Below are 13,647 nucleotides of genomic sequence, written 5' to 3'. Positions count from 1 at the left end.
GTTTTAAATGAACAAACTTTGAGTGCTGATCAAGAGTTTTGTGCAAGCAATTTAAGATCGCGACTCGCGACTCTTGTCCCAATTATAGCAGGCTTCATTCAGTGATTGAAACAAATATTATTCATATTAATTGAAGTTTTACAGCATATTGAGTGCTCCGAAAGAGCTGTGCTGTGCTAAACATGGAGCTTTTCCTTGACATGGTAAATAATCACACCAGTGGAAGCAGCGCATTTATCCTTTATTCACGCAATATCTCTTCAGTCAGTACAGTAGACATGTTTCTGTTTAACGTTTAATAAAATGAGGCATGGTACGCTAACTGTATCTTACATAGCTCGCATAAAACTTTATCTCACGACTCAACAATTTTACCTCCTACCGACCAAAATCCAGCGTGCTTCCAGACATGGCTTTAGATTTCTGCCATCTTTCCTGCAAGACACGTCCACTTCTGCAGTGACTCCTGTGACCTGTCCCCGAACCCTCAGGCGGCGGGGATTTTTTTCCGCTTCTTTTTTAATTTTTTTATTCGAATATTAATTTTCACCTTCGAAATTCGTTTTTTAAAAACTATTCGAATTTAGAATATTAGTTGACAGCCCTACTGCGTTATCGGCTTACTGGTGTGCATGTAAACGGGGAAACTGGTTATTTCAGTAAGCTGATATTTGTGAGTTATCAGCTTATTAGTGGTGTGCATGTAAACGCACCCAATCACTGTATTAATTGCTTTAATATTTATTTGAACTGCGTAACTCCAGGTTTCACCTTCAGACCGTGTGAATGCGTTTCCTTGGAGCAGAAGCTGAGCTTCTGTCTGCGCTGTTGTGTTGGTACGTCACATTCATCATAGTTTCTCTTCATGTCGATGGAGGCGAGGCAGATGTTCCTTTGCACTTATCTGCATGTGTAATTAGGCCGATTTGCATATGTAGAGCATGAGGCAAAAACACAAGCGTTTGGCTGTAGTGATAAATATTGACTTGAGGGGGAAAAGCTTCATAAGACGGCATTATCAGACGCTACACACTCGGACCGATCTGCTTGTGTTTACAGATGTCATGAAGTTCACTCACAGTTGTTTGTGTGTTAACCTAAATTTACTCCTGCCAACAACAGTTCTGACATTAAATGGTTTTCTCAAGCGCCTAAAAGTCATTGGGAATGGGATGAGCTTGTGCCTTTACGGATGTGACGTGGATCTGTGGCAAACGCTCATTAATATCAGAACATATGACGGTGCCGGCGCTCCATTAGCCAGGTGGCATTCATTAGGTTAATTGCTGCCATTTCTTATTATTAATAGTTTGTGAAAGTGACACGCTTGGAAATGGTTCAGTCCATGATTAAAGACTTGAACCAACTGAAAGCTGATACACTGCAGAAAATGCTTTTCTTACTTAGTATTTTTGTCTTGTTTCTAGTCAAAATATTTAAAATTCTTACATTAAGAAACATTTACTAGACCAGTAAAAATTATTGTCTTGTTTTGGGGGAAAAATAACTCAAAATGAAGAGAGTTTTGGCTTAAAATAAGATAAATAATCTGCCAATGGGGTGAGAAAAATAATCTTGTTTTCTGTTTGAATTAAGATTATTTTTCTCACCCCATTGGCAGATTATTTATCTTATTTTAAGCAAAAACTCTCTTCATTTTGAGCTATTTTTTTCCCAAAACAAGATGACAACTTTTGCTTGTCTAGTAAATGTTTCTTAATGTAAGAACTTTTAGATGTTTGGACTAGAAACAAGACAAAAATACTGAGTAAGAAAAGCATTTTGTGCAGTGTAAGATGTTATTCTTTTGCTGAGTATTTAGAGAGAAGTGATGCAAGTGAATAAGCTATTATTATTTTTTAAAGTAGTTTAGTTATATTTTAAAGTCATTTTAGGTTGGTTAGTGAAAGGTTCAGAGTTTGACACATTGTGCATAATAATGCATCATGCGCGGCTGTCAGGGAATGGTAATTATGGTCATGGCGGCTGATTCCCAAAGCGCTCTTGTGTTTCCAGACCTTCTGTTTTGTCATGTTGGGAAGGACGAGCTGTAGGCCATCAGCTTTACGCTCTTTTATGACCTTGTAACGAGGCTCTGTATTTTACAGTCACCATTAGGCTTGCTATGATAGTCGGTGTTCAGACTCGACACTGGTTACATCATTTAAACAGCAAAAAAATGCTCTTCTTACTTAGTAATTTTGTCTTGTTTCTAGTCTAAATATTAGATATTTAAATTCTTATTCTTAAATCAAGATGCATTTACTATATAAGTAAAATGACATAACATATTTTTTCTTGTTTAGTTGAAAATAATATCAAAATGAAGTGAGTTTTTGCTTAAAAAATGATCTGCCAATGGGGTGAGAAATAATCTTATTTCTGACTGAAATCTTGTTTCTTGTTTCCGTCCCAAACTGTAATAAGATTATTTTAAAATGCATCATATATATATATATATATATCCAAAGAATTGATATTGAATTAACTTTAATTGAAATTGAATCACAAGCTTATGAAACAAAATCAAAACTAGGGATGTCCCGATCAGGTTTTTTTGCCCTCGAGTCTGAGTCATTTGATTTTGAGTATCTGCCGATACCGAGTCCCGATCCGATACTTCTATAATACAGAAAAAAAGAATAAAGAAGAGCGAAAAAACGAACCAGGATGTTCCTTATTTTTTATTTTATTCACCTTATTTTAACATTCAACAACTTTAACAAACAGAGCACTTCTGTGAGGTAGCTTGAACAATCATAATAAATAACAAATTCTTCACTTTTGGATTTTTGTGCTACAGTAAATATAAAAAAGTCCGGGACCGGAGTTGTGCAGAGCAGGAAGTACAACGGCGATATCAAAAGCCCACCCATACTCTCATAGATGCAGAACAATTCATTATGTTGGTGTGAAATAAACAGTTATAGAAATTAAATTAAATTAAATAATCTGCTTCCAAAAGTCAGTTAGTGCGTCAGTGGAAACTTCACTCAAAGAAGACGTCGATCTCAGCTGTCAATCATGACATCACACAGCCGTTTTTATAGCATCAGATAACGAACTAAAACTAAACTTATTTAAAAAACAAACCCTTTAAATGAAATCATCGTGATGATAACTGCCTACAGTGACAAACTAACTTTGGGGGAAAATATTTGAGGTGTAATTTGACTGAAGTGTAATTAACAATGCTTGAATGTTTTTATAGGTCTAACATTAGTTTTTAGGTAGAGAAATTGAATGAAGTAGCTAATCAAATGTAAAATAGCTGCATATTTAACTGTTTAAATTAAAGACTAATCCTTACAAAAGCGATTCAATCAAGAGCAGTGAGTGATTCCTTATCTTTAGTTTGAGATTAAACAGACAGCAGTAAAGGCTTCTGCCCCTTTAAGACCTGAAGGAAGGCTCTGCGTCGTCTTTCTCGACTGTATAAAGTTCTCTTAAGGCATATTCAGACTACGTCTGCTTGGATACTCCTCAAGATGGACATGTTGACATACTTCTTGTGTGAGTTTGTCCGTTTAAGCGCAAGTCTTGAAAGAGAACTCAATATTTGCGCGCTGTGAGACGAGTGCGCGCTTTCGGGTGATGTAGAGACAGATCAGCGCGCGCGCACTCATTCGCGTCTTCTGGCGAATATACCCGGGTAATGACGGTGAAAATGACTGCTCATATTCGGACATACGGCAGCACTCGCATGAATTGAACAAAGTTTACACAGATTGACCGTTTTGCCCACGTTTTTCTTTTATTAGCGCTGTTGTAATGCATCACTGAGGAGCCAGCACGTGTATCCATCGACAGAAACATACATAACGCATTATTTTCAAGTTACGACCCATATTATTGATGCGTCATCAGATGTGAGATGAACCGCGGTGCTAGTGCGCACCTTTTGCACGGCACCCCTGCTCACCTCACCCCAGAATATACATCCGAGTCCTGATCGGGATGTAACGTCCGATTCCGATCGAGTCTGAAATCACGTGATCGGATCGGGACATCCCTAATTAGGGCTGGGCGATATGGAGCAAAAAATATATCTTGATATACGATCTATGTCTCGATATCTTTACAGGAAAAATAACCCCCTAAAAACTACAGCAAAAACAAATATGCCAAATACCAAAAATTCTTCACTGCAAAAAAATGCTCTTCTTCCTCAGTATTTTTGTCTTGTTTCTAGTCCAAACATCTAAAAATTCTTAAAACAAGAAGTATTTACTAGACAAGCAAAAGTAATTGTCTTGTTTTGGGAAAATAACTCAAAATGAAGAGAGTTTTTGCTTAAAATAAGATAAATAATCTGCCAATGGGGTGAGAAATAAAGCCCTGCATTTATGCCCGAGCCCGACGGGCCCCGACTTTTTTACGCCCCTTGGGCCGGGCTTCGGGCCAATTTTCACGTCATACCTAAAACGCGGGCCGGGCTTCGGGCCTTTTTATAGGCTTCTCCTTCGTTTTATATTTATTTTATCAATTAAAAGGAACAATGAGTTCTGCGCTGGTGGAAACAACACGAGACCATAATAGCTAACGCGACTGTCAAGATGGCTCGCACAGTGTTCAGAGCATAGGTTCAGAGTCCGCGCCAGCAGCAGCAGCGCGCGTTTCTTCAGCGCGGAGACACACTGCAAGCGTGGTGTGAGCGTGGCGTTTCTGTTGCGTGTCATCCGCGGGGCGTCTGGTGCTATTAATGTACAGGGAAGCCCTATACTTCATGTTAAATATAAATATATTGCCTATTGATACAGCAAAGACAACTTCGGCAGTAGCCGGCCCATGCCATATCCATGGTATTGACGGCAAAAGAATAATTCGTTCTGTATTGACTGGGTTAATATTTCAAAATCGATAATTAGGCTATGTTGTTTTTTATTATTACAATTAGGCCTATCTGCATTTATGTTAACCTACAGACTTTCAAACATGAAAATGTCATTATGTGTCACAATGTTTTATGGGCTATATGTTGTAGTCAGATAGATATGATGGTGCTGCAACACACATCGCCGCAAATGACTAATGCAAGCCAACGCAAATGGCCGTAAATGAAACTTAAAATAAGTCTAAGATAGTCAAAAACACCATCATCTTCAATAAAAATGAATGAGATGAATGAGATCATTATCTTACCAGTGCGCTTAGGTCGCGCTCTCTTATGTGGTATTTGAATCTGAAATAAGCTGCTGAATAAAATGCATCTTAATCTTTTGCTTCCGTTGCTGTAAACTCCGTTAAATGAGCATATACCCCGGGAATTGAAGATGGGATTTATATTCATTTGCGTAGGTGTAAGGTAGGCTAACACAAACAAAAAAATGCTCTAAACATTTTTATAAATTAACTTAATAAAGGAACTAAACGAAAAATAACTACTTTTATTTTCATTAAAATCAAAACAGAACTATTTTAATGGCTGCAACAATGTAAAAAAAAAAAAAAAAAAAAAACGGGCTCCAGTCGGACTCGGGCCGAGAATTTTGATAAGCTGTCGGACACGGGCCGGGCTAGGGCCTCAGCGTCTCGGGCTAGGGCCTAGATTTGAGGCCCGTGCAGGGCTCTAGTGAGAAAAATAATCTTGTTTTCTGTTTGAATTAAGATTATTTTTCTCACCCCATTGGCAGATTATTTATCTTATTTTAAGCAAAAACTCTCTTCATTTTGAGTTATTTTTCCCCCAAAACAAGATGACAACTTTTGCTTGTCTAGTAAATGTTTCTTAATGTAAGAATTTTTAGATAATTGGACTTAAAACAAGACAAAAATACTAAGTAAGAAAAGCATTTTTTGCAGTGTTTTTTTATTAAAGTGCAAAGAGGTGGTCAGTTCATGTAGGAACAAAGTGCTTTTGCGACATTTAAAAAAAAAACTCCCTGATGTCATAAATAATAATAATTTAACTGTAAAAGAAAATAAATAATGCATATAGCCTTATTTTCATTCATTTCATGCTTTCAAAAGATGACTCAGACTCCTTTTTTACAGTTAAAGTAAACAGTAAGCATTTTGCAGAAAGCTGGGGGCATGGCTGAGATATTAATAAACTGATTTTGTCATAACCCCACTTCCTGTTAAATTTGTATCAAAATTCAAACAGTAGATGTGGCTCTCTTTACTAAAGCGTGACTGAGCGCCTCATCATGCGGATCATGTAGGCTACACGTGAGCCGATATTCACTTCTTTTCCAGTTACAGAATGAAATATGAATGTCAGAAGGTAGGCTTAGGCTACAGCACAACTTACAGAAGAGCACTGTGTCTCAGGACACCCGGGATGTCTCGTCTTTCCCTCTTGGTTAAAACATGAATAGACCTATAATCATAATCCCGTGATAAAGCTGACAAAATAATAATGATATTGTAATAATTTTTAAATGTTTTCAAATGATATGCGATCATTTTGACATTTTAACCGAAAACCATGCGATCAGTTAGACACAAATCATAAACTGACATGATTGCGACCGCGTCTCGCACCTAGTGTCAATCCCTGACTGTGGGTCAAACTTGCGATTTGAACTATGATGAACATTAATATTTCTTTATGAATTTTAGCAAGCAGTGTTGTTAGAAGGAAAATCATGGTCTCTAAACGGACTCTTAAACAACGCACTCGCTTGTAAACATGATGGCTAATCCTCACCTGGTTGTGGACGCCGCCGTGCTCAATGAGACGACACGCGAGGGGAGGGGGAACAAAGGCAAGTCGCGAAGTGGCAGATTCAGAATTAAATATAAACAAAATATCGATATATACGATATGTCCAAATCCATATCGAGTTTAAAAAATATCTCGATATATTTGAAATATCGCCCACCCCTATCCCTAATCAAAACTATCACTTGTCGACACAATCACGGTGCCTGCATATCGGTAGTATGAGCAGCAATAACATGAATCAAACATTGTCCCTGTTAACATTAGTTAATGCACCATGAAGTCACATAAACAACTGTACATTAACGTAACATGCGCTCTCTTTAATGAGCCGAAGAGAGCGCATGTTACGCCTCTCTTCATCAGACTGCACTGGTTGCCAATGGCTGCTCGCATCAAATTCAAGGCACTAGTTCTCGCCTACAAAACAACCACTGGCTCTGCACCAATATACCTAAACTCACTTGTTCAGACTTACACACCCTCCAGAAGCTTGCGTTCTGCGAGCGAGCGGCGCCTCGTGGTTCCATCCCAAAGAGGCATGAAATCGCTCTCACGGACATTTTCCTGGACCGTTCCCACCTGGTGGAATGACCTGCCGATCTCAATTCGTGCTGCCGAGTCTGTAGCCATTCTTAAAAAACATCTTAAGACACATCTTTTCCATTTGCACTTGACCAATACAGAATAGCACTTACTGATCACCACAGCAACGACCAAAAAGCGCACACTCCTGGATCATATCTACGTCTCTCATCCGGATTTGTGCCTTCAGGCGGGTATGTTACATAGTTATCATAACTATCATAATCCAGTGTTCTGTATATTGCGTACGTGAGTTTTTGTTGTAGATGGCTATTGCTGCGCGTTTAGCTAGAATACAAAACCAACCCATTGGGCCACTGAATCTGCATTAACGACAACAGCTGGGGCAACAGCCTTAGTCCTAATGGGTTATCATAGCTATCAAAATCCAGTGTTCGGCACTTTGCGTACGTGAGTTTTTGTTGTAGATGTCTTAAAAAAAAACAACAACAAAAAAAAAAAATTGTGTACTGTGCTAATTAATTGAGATTTCTTACAGGTTGTCTGTTTCGTTGCTTCTATTACTCCCCTTTTTTTGTAAGTCGCTTTGGATAAAAGCGTCTGCTAAATGATTAAATGTAAATGTAAATTAACTAATGTTAACATTAGCAACGTTTGATTTAAATAATGTATTAGTAAAGGCTTAAATTAACATGAACTAACATTACTAATTCTGTACTTATTGTTCATTGTTTGTTCATTTTAGCCAATGCATTAACTAATTGTCAAAAAAATAGGTGGACAAGCTGGTTTTTCTTGAAAAAAACCCTTTTTTAAATCTTTTTTTATTTATTGTTATGACAAAGGTTAGGTTAGTTAAAATGACTTTATTTGTTTATCAAACTGTTAATATGTACAATAGCATGTTTGGAAAAAAAGACTAACAAATAATGTTGCTGTATGATTTGTCCATATTGCACAGCCCTATTAGACATTATGAAATCACTGCTATAAAATATCAATTCATCAAGAAATAAAGTTAAAATTAAAACAAAATGAGTCATACAATTTCGCAATTTTTCAAAAAATCATCAGTCACAGTAAATACCTTTTATATGTAGCAAAAGATTATATTTCAAATAAATGCTGTTCTTTTGAACTTATATTAATCAAAGAATACTGAGAAATGAAATGTTCCCACAAAAAAATAAGATTGATAATAATCATAAATCATACTATATATATTCACATAGAACACAGCAGAGTAATATTTCAGTGTGTTTTAGCTTAGAAGAGCGAGCCCAAACGTTTGCCCGTCAGTAGTGTGTGTTCTAGTGATTCAGATGCAGTGTCTCTCTCAGGTCCTTGTGTCCTGATTATGTATTTACTCATGCCAGAGCGTTTCAGACCTTAAACTGAGAGTCTAAACAAGCCCATAATTCAAAGTTCAGCCCATTGTTTGACACGGCTCTGTTTTCACAGATATTAAGGGCAGTTTACCTCCCTTTAAACTCAACAGGCTGAAGATTTAGCAATTAGGGCCTAATCACGATCATTATATGGTGTAATCCATCTGAAGCCTAACAGATGTGTGAATGCGAGATGGTCAAGGTCCGGTGTTGAAGTCTTCACGTAATGCCTCGTGCGGGTCTGTGGGTGTAAATGAAGCCCGTGACTGGAATGCCTTCTGTTTTTCTTCTCTTTGTTCGCCCAGCAGACGGACTGCCAATGCTGAGCCAGCAGATTGGGATTTCATGGTTTTTTGCTCACTTTTTAGATTTTGTTTGTTTTGTTTGTTGATTTGTTTTTTCTACGTCACATTGCTGACCTATATGATGAAAATAACTTCTGCTCCATCTCGGTTTTGTTTGGATTGGTTATCCCCCCCCCCCTGCGTTATCCTAGTATTGTCAAATATATAGTTCTAATTAATGCATATAGATCTGAATATTTAAAAAAAGCTTTCAATACTAATTTCCCACTGTATCGATATATTTAATCCACCTGTGAGTAATGTTTTAAATGATGTATGTTCATAAATCTGAAAGTTTTATGATTATATGTCTGATTTACAATGATGAAGTGACGTTTCACTCATAGTTACCTCTGACAGAAAACAAAACTATAATAATTATAATCTGCAAAACTTGAAATGTCTCAGTGATTTACAGCAGAGAGCAAGTACTAAACACATTCAGATATTAGAGTCACTGTCACTGATGATGGATGTGGTCAAGAAGCTGTCAGTGATCAAAATATTGATTTGGAAGACGTTGAAAATGAGTTTGGAGAATATGCGTGAGATCGCGAATATGAGGCAGATGCTGAATATACTGGTAAACGAGCTCTGACGAGGACAGATGATGATGGTGTTAAACATCTGCTCAACTGAATCCTTCCAAGCTCCAAAAGGTAATAAAGAAATAGGTTTTATGTCATTCTTCTGTAAGTGTTACTCTAACATCAGGAGTTTTATATATTATCGCGACAGGTAGAGGTCTAGCCATGATAAATATAGTTGCGGGTCGCTAACGACCCGAATATGTAAGAATGTTTGACAAATCAGTCATGCATTTAAGGGTTAATGCACTATGTAACATTTTTTCAGTAAAATATCCAAAACCCACCAGGGTTTAAACCACCTGGCCTTGCTCAGCTCCTCAACACTCGCTCCTGCTCTGCTTCATAACTACAGGAAGGTTAATAATCACATCCATCAACATGATTTCTGCTGTCCTATTCCCGAGTCCTATCCCTATCCTTTCCCACCGGCTGTGAGGTGAAGAACACGTCCCAAGATTCTGAGCTCAAACTTGGCCTTTGTTTTGAACTGGACCTGTAGCGGATGGAAAAGTTACATAGTGCACCTTTAAAAACAAGACGAACAAAGCCACCAGTATAACCAGCAGATGGCGGCGGAGGAGCACTAATTGGCTTATTAGCCATTCCCACTCCCTAATATATAGATTTTGCTTTTGAATTTATATTTAGAAATTATGAAATCACTGTTATAAAATATTACATATCAAGAAATCAATTTTTGTCAAAATTTGGCACTTTTTGTGCTGCCTATACATTTAGTTTTTTCAAATTGCGAATGAATTACACAAATTACAGAGCACTTGTTTTATAATCACTAAAGCTGTGGGTTGATGCTATAGAAGTGCTGGTGCTATTGTTCTCTAAGGATTGTCTGAAGTTAAAAATTACAGTATATCCCAGTCAGGACTATACATTGTGCTGCATTATACCTTTAGTGAGGACAGAAGATGGACTGCTTGCAGAGAAAAAGATTTAGTTTTAATACTAGCCCAGGGCTCGACATTAACTCTTGTCCAGGAGAAGTGGATTTTTTGAAGGGGAAGTGAAGAGAAGTGAAAGAGAGTTTTACCTGCCCCACGGACGAGCGGATTAAAACGTCAATAACAAAAAATAACTAGCGGATCACCAAAATGCAAGAATGATTCTGCATTTATTTAGTGTAAGTGGCGATCAATAGTGGATAATGGTATTATATATAACGAACTAAAGGTGGCGCTGTTGACGGAGCGTCTCGAGGAGAAATCACAACACGAGCCGCTCACACTGAGAAACTGCGCTAAACATTCACAATGTGCAGCTTTTATATTTATAACATATGATAGAGTTAAACAACATCACACAACCAAGAGTGTTTTCCTGAACACCATCACGACTGAAAATGACACAGATTTCATATGACCGCTCCATAAACAATTCATAAACATTTAGTCACTTACAGTTTAGAAGCAATATTGACTGTTTTTGTTCCATTTCAGCAGCGAAAATATTTCCAAACAGCAGAACCGTAACGCATCTCACAGCAACAGTGTGTGTTACTGAATGATTCAACGTTTGAATGAATCGTTTGAATCAAAGATTCAATGATCTGTTCATAAACGACTGCCTTATTCATGAATGAATCAGCCGTTTGAATGAATCGTTTGGAGGAATCGACTCAATGACTCATTAAGACTCACCTGCTGCCATCTACTGGAGGTTTAGTTTCATGTTTAAACATACTTTTCAATATTTCTTATTTGTCTATTTAAAAATACAAATCATAACATTATTTAATGTAGTTGTGTAAATTATTTAATTTGATTGGTAACAGCCCAATAGTGTCTTATTTTGATCAAATTTAAGAATATAGTATGAAACCTGAAGCATAGCCTATATTTAATAAGATTAGGAGGAAAATGCCACAAATCACAAATATGCAGATTTAAAATATGCCAAAACTGGTGAAAATATTTCTTTTTTTAAACTGCCCTGTAGCCTATATTAATAACTAATGTGGGAAAACAGGATGGTAACTGAATAGTTGGTATATACTGTAGTTTTAATATGATGAATGAAAACTTTCCAATCTGTGCCAATGGGTAATTATATAAATCAGTTAAATAAAATGAAACAAATGCTCTTGTATTTCAAGAACATTCTCAGCTGTCCAATCAAATGGCGTGGAAAGGCACTTTCTGTTTTAGTTCATTCTGTCCAATCAGGACAGAGGAGAGCTCACATTGAGTCTGGAAGGAAGGTTTTTCCCGCCGGATGTGTTTTCCAGCCCAGGTGTTTGACATTGAGCTCTTTTGGAGATGAATGTAGTCCATGAGATTGAGCGGCCCATGGGAGCTGCAGCTTCCTGCTGGGAAAGTTTCCTTTTTCAAAGCCCATTGGCAGCAGTGGGAATGTTCCCCAATATCCCATCATCCCCCAGCAGTCCAGCTGCCGATGACACTCAACCCCATCATGTCAATACATGAAAAATAGCCGTTCTTATGATTCATAAACACGCACGGTGGGCTCAGAATTTAATTTAAGCATGCAAATAAACAAGCTTTTATGGTTTTGAAAAAATGTAAACAAAGAAAAGTAGAATTGAGTCAACAATGTGCAGCTCATTTTGTCCATTTTAAAAATGTATATTCTTAAATACAATGACTTGAACGCATCTGATATTTTCTAATATTTATTTATTACTTTATTAATATTTGAAAAACTACCTGCCAAGTCAAAGCCCCATGCTGGAGAAAGAGAGAATATGGCATCTTCCAGTCAATATTTCATGAGTTTTGTCAGTGTTTCTAAATGAATTACTGGTTCAGGTTTTCCTCCAGGATTGTTTGTTTCTCCGGACACCTGCCCTGCCGCTCTTGATCTGCGTTACATAATTATAACGCACTTAAATATATTTCTTCTAAACTCATTTCTGGCTTGTCTCTAATTTGATATGATATATTGTGTGCATAATTGTTAGGCATATTCTGATCATATGTTTTTATTTCGAGCACATTTGTTTTTCTTTTATGCCAAAAATCATCAGGATATTAAGATCATGTTCCATGAAGAGATTTAGTAAATTTCCTATCGTAAAAATATAATAAATGTATTATTAGTAGTAATATGCATTGCTAAGGACTTCATTTGGATGACTTTAAAGGAGATTTTCTCAATGTTTAGATTTTTTTTGTGCTTCCTCAGATTGCAGATTTTCTTTATGACTGGTTTTGTGGTCCAGGGTCTCATTTTACCATTTCTAAACCACACCAATCTTAATAACTGCTATTAATGTTATACGTAATTAAGTGACATGTAATTGTTAACAAGGGCTGGAAATGTACAGGTAAAATGGGCCATAAAAGAGATTTGATTAATAAATGCAATCAATCAAGGGAGGATGCAATACTGCAGAAATGGCAAAATGAAGGTATGACCATTGGACAAGTAATTCTGATAGGGTCACAAAAACAGGTAGAGACAAAAGGAAATGGGCTGCGTAAGACTTTAGGAGTTAAGGTGAAGAATCAGGTGTGAAACCATCAGTAACCCTTTAGTCTCAGCGCCTCCATTTTCCCCAATGGTGTCACTCGTGGAGTCTCCAGTAGGGCTGTGCAATATATCGAAATAACCGAAATATCGCAAATGTACACATCGCAATATGCATATCTCAACGGCAGGCGATATCTGAATGACCAATGTCATTTCCTCTCTCAAGACCCATAAAGGCACTAAAGACGTCGTTACAAAGCCCATCTCACTACAGCGGCTCTACAATCATTGATGAAGAGGCCAGAATAGAGTTAGTGCGCAAAAAACACTAAATAACGACTTATATAGTGATGGGCGTTTTTCAAAACAAAAGATTTGAACCGTTATGAATCAGTGAATCAATTGATGATTCATAACGGTTCGAATCTTTGTTATCGGCCATCACTATATAAGTCGTTATTTAGTGTTTTTCCCGCACTAACTCTATTCTGGCCTCTTCATCAATGATTGTAGAGCCGCTGTAGTGAGATGGGCTTTGTAACGACGTCTTTAGTGCCTTTATGGGTCTTGAGAGAGGAAATGACATTGGTGTCAATGAAGGCCTTTCTGAGCCATCGGATTTCAACACTAATATCTTCATCTGTGTGTGAAGATGAGCGGAGGTC

At 37.3% G+C, this 13,647-nt stretch overlaps 1 protein-coding gene across 3 annotated transcripts in view; it reads left to right on the top strand.

Moving 5' to 3' along the window:
- The window catches only part of cdin1 (CDAN1 interacting nuclease 1), a 164,251-nt gene that overhangs the window by 19,300 nt on the left and 131,304 nt on the right, over positions 1–13,647 (top strand). The gene's annotated exons all lie outside the window — the stretch shown is intronic.

The sequence above is a fragment of the Pseudorasbora parva genome, chromosome 10, assembly GCF_024679245.1.
Source record: "Pseudorasbora parva isolate DD20220531a chromosome 10, ASM2467924v1, whole genome shotgun sequence".
Classification (NCBI taxonomy): domain Eukaryota; kingdom Metazoa; phylum Chordata; class Actinopteri; order Cypriniformes; family Gobionidae; genus Pseudorasbora; species Pseudorasbora parva.
The sequence above is the reverse complement of the archived record's forward strand: the minus strand, read 5'-3'. Positions and strand labels throughout refer to the sequence as shown.